Source organism: Benincasa hispida, chromosome 5, assembly GCF_009727055.1.
Source record: "Benincasa hispida cultivar B227 chromosome 5, ASM972705v1, whole genome shotgun sequence".
NCBI lineage: Eukaryota > Viridiplantae > Streptophyta > Magnoliopsida > Cucurbitales > Cucurbitaceae > Benincasa > Benincasa hispida.
This window is the reverse complement of record NC_052353.1, coordinates 33522577-33529918: the sequence shown is the minus strand read 5'-3', so window position 1 is coordinate 33529918 and position 7342 is coordinate 33522577. Positions and strand designations below refer to the sequence as shown.

Sequence of the window (7342 nt, the reverse complement as noted above, 5' to 3'; positions counted from 1 at the left end):
TGAACGATTTATGGATCACATCGTTTGTAGCACCTTACAACTTATTGTAACAACTATAGAGTAGGCTGCATCCAATAGTGTTACCAGGATAAGATACCCAATTTCATCCATATACTTATTAGACCATTTGGGCTATATAATGTCAACTTGATTCTGTTTATGTCACTACATAAAGTTACAACATTTAGACTATAGCCAAGGATGCGTTTATTGAATTTTCATAATAAGATGCAAAATCAACAAGTCAATGTTATTGATAAAATAGAATGTTTAACACGAACTACGAGTTCTAAGACATTCCCAACACCAGAAACCTCTCGGACACACCACTCGCAACCTTGGTATTCTCAGAGTGAGAATCCAGGATGTTGATAACGGGCATAAATGCACGTTATTACAACGCAAAGTTATAAAACAATTCAGGATTGCGATGGTAAAAATATACAATATTGCGTCCAAAAGCATTAAGTTCATAACATTGCGATCGCATGCATCCAACACATTAAAATAGCTAACTTATTTATGCAGAAAATGCGTTGGCGCAAGGCAGAAATGCAATCCAAAGAAATTAACGTCCGAGCGCATTAAGAGATTGCGACCGCAAGGCTATGCGATCATTTGCGCTCGCGAAAATCTGCTCAAGAAGATGGCCACATAAAGCTGACACATCAAGGTGGGTACATTCGAGTGAAAGCTTAATAAATCACGATGGGACAAAAAGCTGATGACAGTCGATTCTGAATTAAGTTGACAAGCCGTTAATGACACTGTAGCAAGTACACTCAACTTTTCGGTGACAAATATTCGACGCATCAGACAGAGAAAATAATGTCATTCCATCAGTGCAATCATAAGGAGAGGAAAAAACCTTACACACTGAAACTCTATAAATACCGAAGGCCACCTTCAGAGAAGGATTTCGTTCAATTCGCTCAAGTTACAGAATTCACCATATAGATAAAAGTTAGCCTTGTTTGTAGTTTTTCTTTTACTTAGAAGGCGGAAGCGAAGTGAAGGGAGAATTACACCCGAGAGATCGTCTTGGTGAACTCGGTAAGCAAGACATTGCTACTAGGCTCTCCACCCTTAATTCCATTGTCCATTTTGTACTAAGCTCTGAACCTATTATTTATAAAAAAATGAAATATGTTATCATTTATATCTGTCCACTCTCTATAGCTTAGTATGATAGCTATAAATTGTCAAAATGGGGTTGACAGCATTAGCTAGCATAACCTCAATTTCATTCTATGCGATTATCTGTATTATTAGGCGTCATTTCGTTCCATTAGAGATACTCAGGGAGGGTAGTCCTAAGGATAGAATCTAGGCTTAAAAAAAGTCAGATTAGAATCTAGGCTTGGAGAGTCAGATTAGAACCGCAATAATCAAGAGATAAAAGCTTAGAATAAGTTCTATTTCCTATTAACGGACATCGCAATGCACCCTAGAGATAGGAACATGATTGTATGCGGATCGCCTAATCCTTGTGTGCATCTTTTGTCATTGCATAGGCAAGAAGTAAGACTTGAGGAATAAGCTCTATAGACAATTATCGCATTCATTCGCATGCGTCCTAAAATTAGGAGCTATTGCATTTCATTGGAAAATGAACTAACTGTCGCATGAGTGTAGCATGATTGCGTAGCTTTGAACGCATTCTCAGGAAATGCTAGCTAAAGACTTTATCAACCCATTCTGCCGCATACTCAGTGTATTTGTCGCATAATTACTCTTTCCCTCAAAATTATACCTTAAACAGCAAACCAACCAACACTTTGATTATATTTATTACCGAAAAATGATCTAAAATTACCATTGCATACTATTTTCCTTAGTCCCTGTGTTCGACCCTGGGCTTACCAAGCAACTCAGTAGGATTTATACTTGGGTCTTACTGAGAAAACTTGCATGCACAATGCATATTCCACCATCGCATTCTACACCATTATTTCATCACATAATAACACGCATCAAGTTTTTGGCGTCGTTGCCGGGACTTCGACAATGCATTGTGCTAACGGTAATTTTTTTCAACTTTCAATCTTTGGCGAATTACGACCCAGAGATTGAAAGAATGTTCCGACGAAGATTGAGAGACAACCGCCAACAACAACAAGAGAAGGATAACATGGCGGAACAAACAGGAAATAAAGCACCAAATGAAATAATATCATGGTGAATCCCATCCTATTGGTGAACGACCGCAATAGGCCAATTCGGGACTATGCGTCGCCCAACCTCTATGATTTCTCCTCAGAAATCATAAGGCCCACTCTTGATAGATTGAGGTTCAAAATGAAACCGGTGATGCTGTAGATGATCCAAACTGCCGGACAGTTTGGCAGTAGGCGTGGCGAGGACCCGCACGCTACCTTCAGAGTTTTCATTGAGATCTGCAACATTTTTGTGTTCCCAAATCTCTGCTGAGGAGGTTTGACTAACATTGTTTCCATTTTTGTTGTGTGACCAGGCACAGAAATGGTTTATTCTCTCGAACCAGGGGAGATTACATCTATAGGAGCAAGTAGTTGAGAATTTTATGAAGTACTTCTTCCGAAGGAGAACACCAGAAGACGAAATTTGATTACCGATTTTGAACAGGATATTGACGAATCACTCAGTGACGCTTGGGCGAGGTTTAAGAGGCTGGTAAGAGATTGCCTGCATAACGGCTTACCAGAACTGCTTAAAGATGGAATTCTCTACCACGGATAAAACCCTGCATCAAAGATGGCTGCCAATGCGGCAGCAGCTGGAGGTCTGCTGGATAAAACTTATGATGAGGCCAAGAATATCCTTGATCACATTTTAAAAATCATGAAGACTGGAGAGAAAACGATCAAGATTAAGAATTTAAGTAGTTACGCAAACAACGGGGCCATCGCATCCCTACAAACCCAAATGAACGCGATGATGAGTTTGATATAAGGCATCACAATCAATAGCATGGGAATGTAAAAAGGGCAGATCAACGCAATCGCTCAAACGACCACGAGTTGTGTCATCTATGGAGAAGCACATTCGATGGAAGAATGCCCAAGGAATCCGCAGTCAGTATGCTTCATAAAGAATAACCCTTACTTCGATACATGTAACCTCAAGTGGATAAACCACCCTAACTTCACATGGAAAAATCAACAACACAACTTTCAACCAGTGGCACAAAAGGAAGGGCCACAAGGATTATTCCTGCGAACAAACGGTCAAACGCATAACCAATCCAACAGTTTGTAGACACCGCAATCTTCATCCTTAAAGAGTTTGCTGAAGCAGTATATTGAAAAGAATGAATCAGTGCTTCAGAATCAAGCGACGTCCATCAAAAATCTTGAAATTCAGCTAGGACAAATCGCAGGTGAACTCAAAAATATACCGTAATGAGCGTTGCCGTGCTCAACTGAGCTCCCTCACAACTCTGGGGGTACAGGAAAGGAATAATGCTTAGTGGTATCTTTGCTAAGCGAAAAAATGACGGCGGAAGTAGGGGAGGAACCCATCACGACTAACTTGAATGCGGTGACAACCGAGGACCCATTGACATATGATTCAAAAGAGCCTGAGAAGATGAACCCAGAAGTTGCGTCCACCCCCAAGCCTCTAGAACACGAGATAGAATAAGTCCAACTACCATTATTCCACAAAGATTGAAAAAGAAACAGAATGATGAAGATAAGATCGCTACAGAGGCAGTAACACAAAATACTATGATCCCACAAAAAATGTGCGATCCAAGAAGATTCACAATACCATGCTCAATTAGAGGGGTCTACATTAGTCAAGCACTATGCGATCATGGGGCGAGTATAAACTTAATGACATTATCAATCTTCAAACGATTGAATATGGGCAAACTCATGCCCACGACGGAGATTCTTATACTTGCGGACAGATCCCGAAGCTTCTTGAACACCAAGCCCTCTACCCTTATTTTCCATTGTCATTTGTACTCTGAACCTATTTATAAAAAATGGAAATTGTATCTTTATATCTGTCCACTCTCTGTACATTATGGATGAGTAAATAAATCTGTCGAATGGGTTGAGAAGCACTTAGCTAGCATAACCTGAGATCTTCATTCTATGCGATTATTTTGTATTATGTATGCGTCATTGTTCCATTAGAGATACATGGGAGGGTAGTCAAAGGATAGAATCTAGGCTTAGAAAAGTCAGATTAGAATCTAGGCTCGGGAGAGTCAGATTAAAACTGCATAATCAAGAAATAGAAGCTTAGGAATAAGTTTTATTTTCTATTAACGTATCGCATGTACTCTAGAGATAGGATATGATTGTATGCGGTCGCCTTGTCCTTGTGTGCATCTTTCGTCATCGCGTAGGTAAGAAGTAGAGACTTGAGAATAAGCTCTATAGAGATTATCAAATTCATTGCATGTGTCCTAAAATTAGGAGTCATTGCATTTTCATTGGAAAATGAACTGCTGTCGCATGAGTGTAGTATGATTGCATAGCTTGAACGCATTCTCAGGAAATGCTAGCTAAAGACCTTCTCAACCTGTTCTGCCGTATACTCAGTGTATCTGTCGCGTAATTACTCTTCCCTCAAATTCACCGCATACATTTTATACCTTAAACAACAAACCAACCAACACTTTAATTTATTTGTTACCACAAAGTGATTTAAAATTACCATCACATACTGTTTTCCTTAGTCCCTGTGTTCGACCTTGGGCTTACCAGGCAACTCAGTAGGATTTATACTTGGGTCTTACTGAGAAAACTTGCATGCACAACGCATATTCTACCATCGCATTTTACACCATTATTTCATCGCATAAAATCACACATCAAAGGTGTGGGCTCTGTTAGATTTAGTAGAGGGATGGAGGAAACAACGATCGAACTATACGATTAAGTACGTGGTCGAGAATATCTCTCTTGGCATAGACTTTTTATGCTTGGTCGTTTAGTAAGTCACGTTAAGTACACGATCGTTAGTAAAAACACTCTTCATTGTTTACACGATCATTTAATGAATCCCTCTTGGCATGCGATCGCTTAATAAATCATGATGGATCGTCTACACGATCGTTTAGTAAAAGGCGCTTTACACGATCGTTTAAGCTCTCGCTTAGAAGGCTATCATGTAGTCTCTAGTCAGCTAAACGATTAGTAAAAGTTCTTAATGAAGCGATGTCTTACAAAATGAAAGCATTTTTCATTTTATCCTTCAGTTATGAAAACTGAACATAACCTCCCATTTTCACGGTTAATGGAGAAAAATAACCAACCATAATTATCTCATAATTGATTAATTATAAATAAATATAATAACTAACTTATCATATAATATTTATAACCTATAGTTTTAATATCACATCACATGTAACATTTAAACCATAGTCATTTTCTCCTTTACTTAATATAAATCATATTTATATCAAATTCCTCCAATTTATGTATCTTATACATCATGTTAACTATATCACATATAATTGAACTAGTTTAATTATGTAATATATAATCAAACTCTCTCTTGTTAATTGGAACACTTACTAACCCAAAAACTGATTCTCAACTTGAATCCACTGAGCTACTAAAGGGATGTTGGGATGGGTGTCCTAACTCTCTCGGAGTCTCGTAGTTTGTAAAAAGTTTATACACATTATTATTAATAAAATAAATGTTATTTTATTTGCATTTACTCATATCCAATAAAGTAAGATCCGTTATTATTTCAAGTAAACTTAAGCATGTATGTGAGACAAACAAGTGAATCATGCCTTAAGTAATAACCTAAATGGTCTATACTATAAGGATAAAGGAGGGATACCTTATCCTGGTAACACTACTGATACAACCCGCTTTATAGATAGTTACAAGCGTTTAAACGTGTTACAAATGGTCTGATCCTGACCATTCATGTGGAGACATGCGAGCGGGGGTGTCCTATACAAAGAGTTTGTATAACACCAGACCACGAGATGATTAGTCTCTTTATATAACGCTGTTGATAATTGAGGCTTACATTTCACTAAAACGACAAAGGTGACATTACCTTAATCCTGAGTGTTTTGGAAACTTCTGCCTATGAGGGCGGTCCTTTGACTAGTATGGATGAGAGTGGCCAGATTGCCAATTTAGCAAGCCTACCTTTTTAGGGATTTTTCTGATTGGGGAGTTAGGAACTCAGTTACACAAGACGAAATTCACCCCTTCCCCGAATAAGGGGTAAGTATATAGATTTCTTCCTTAAGGGCTGATTTCGGGTCTTGAATATAGTGGTTGTACCCTCTCTTTGGAAGAGAAGACTCAGTAATAATAGGACTATGACTTATTAATCATTAGAGGAATCAGTGGTATTTAAGGAGTTAGATGTAATTATAGGGGAAAATGGTAAATTGACCCAAATGTACATACGAGCGATTTGTGAAGGGTTATCACATTACTGATTGGTTAATATGGACACAGAAATATATCTGTAGTGAGAAAAGTGAAGTTGTTGGTCTTTATGGAGTGTCCAACAGTTAACGGAAGGTGGATCTCGTGACTAAAGAGTTTAGTCAGTTATTCACGTACCATTGGAACTTCAAGCTACAGATCCATGAGGTCCCGTTGGTAGCTCAATGGGTTCAAGTTGAGAATAAGATTTTGGGGTTACTTTGAAATGTTCAAATTAACAAGAGAAAATTCAATTATATGTGATATAATTGGTGTGATGTATGAGATACACTACTTGGAAGAATTAATGTAAATATGATTTACATTAAGTACCATAAAATAGAAAAAGAACTATGGTTTGTATGTTTCATATGATGAAATATTAAAACTATAGGTTATAAATATAATATGATAAGTTGGTTATCATATTTATTTATAATATATTAATTATATGATAATTAATTCTATTTCTCTAATAACCGATTGAGTGGGAGGTTATTGGAAGTTTTATGGTAACCGTGAGATAAAAAGAAAATTGTTTTCCTAAATTTAAAGATTGCCTCATTAGGAAAGTTCTCATGAAAAAAGCTATCAAGTAAAAGAGTTTTAGTAAGCGATAGCGTTGAGAGACTACACGATCAGTTAAACGATCGCTTAGAGTTGACTATACAATAGTCATTCAACTTATCGTTGCTACATGATATAGTAGTAAAGTCTATACGATAGGCTTTCATTTACTAAACGATAGAGCACATCATCTATGCGATAGATTGTGTTCTTATCTCCCACTTGCTCGATCGCATACCTCCAGTCTCTTCCTCAAGCTAATATCATATACAACCCAATACTCTTGATCGAGAATACCAAGGCAACACTTGTGGTAGTGTCCTTACTTAGTTCGTGAATCGAGTAGAACTCGATTGGGTTCGAGGAGTTGTTGG

General features: G+C 37.7%; 1 non-coding gene across 1 annotated transcript; it reads right to left on the bottom strand.

Annotated features, from left to right (window-relative positions):
* Positions 1-2574: 2574 nt before the first annotated feature.
* On the bottom strand, positions 2575-2678 carry LOC120078889. Its single transcript, XR_005482166.1, has one exon. It is a non-coding gene; the product is annotated as a small nucleolar RNA R71 (small nucleolar RNA).
* Between the last annotated feature and the right edge of the window lie 4664 nt (positions 2679-7342).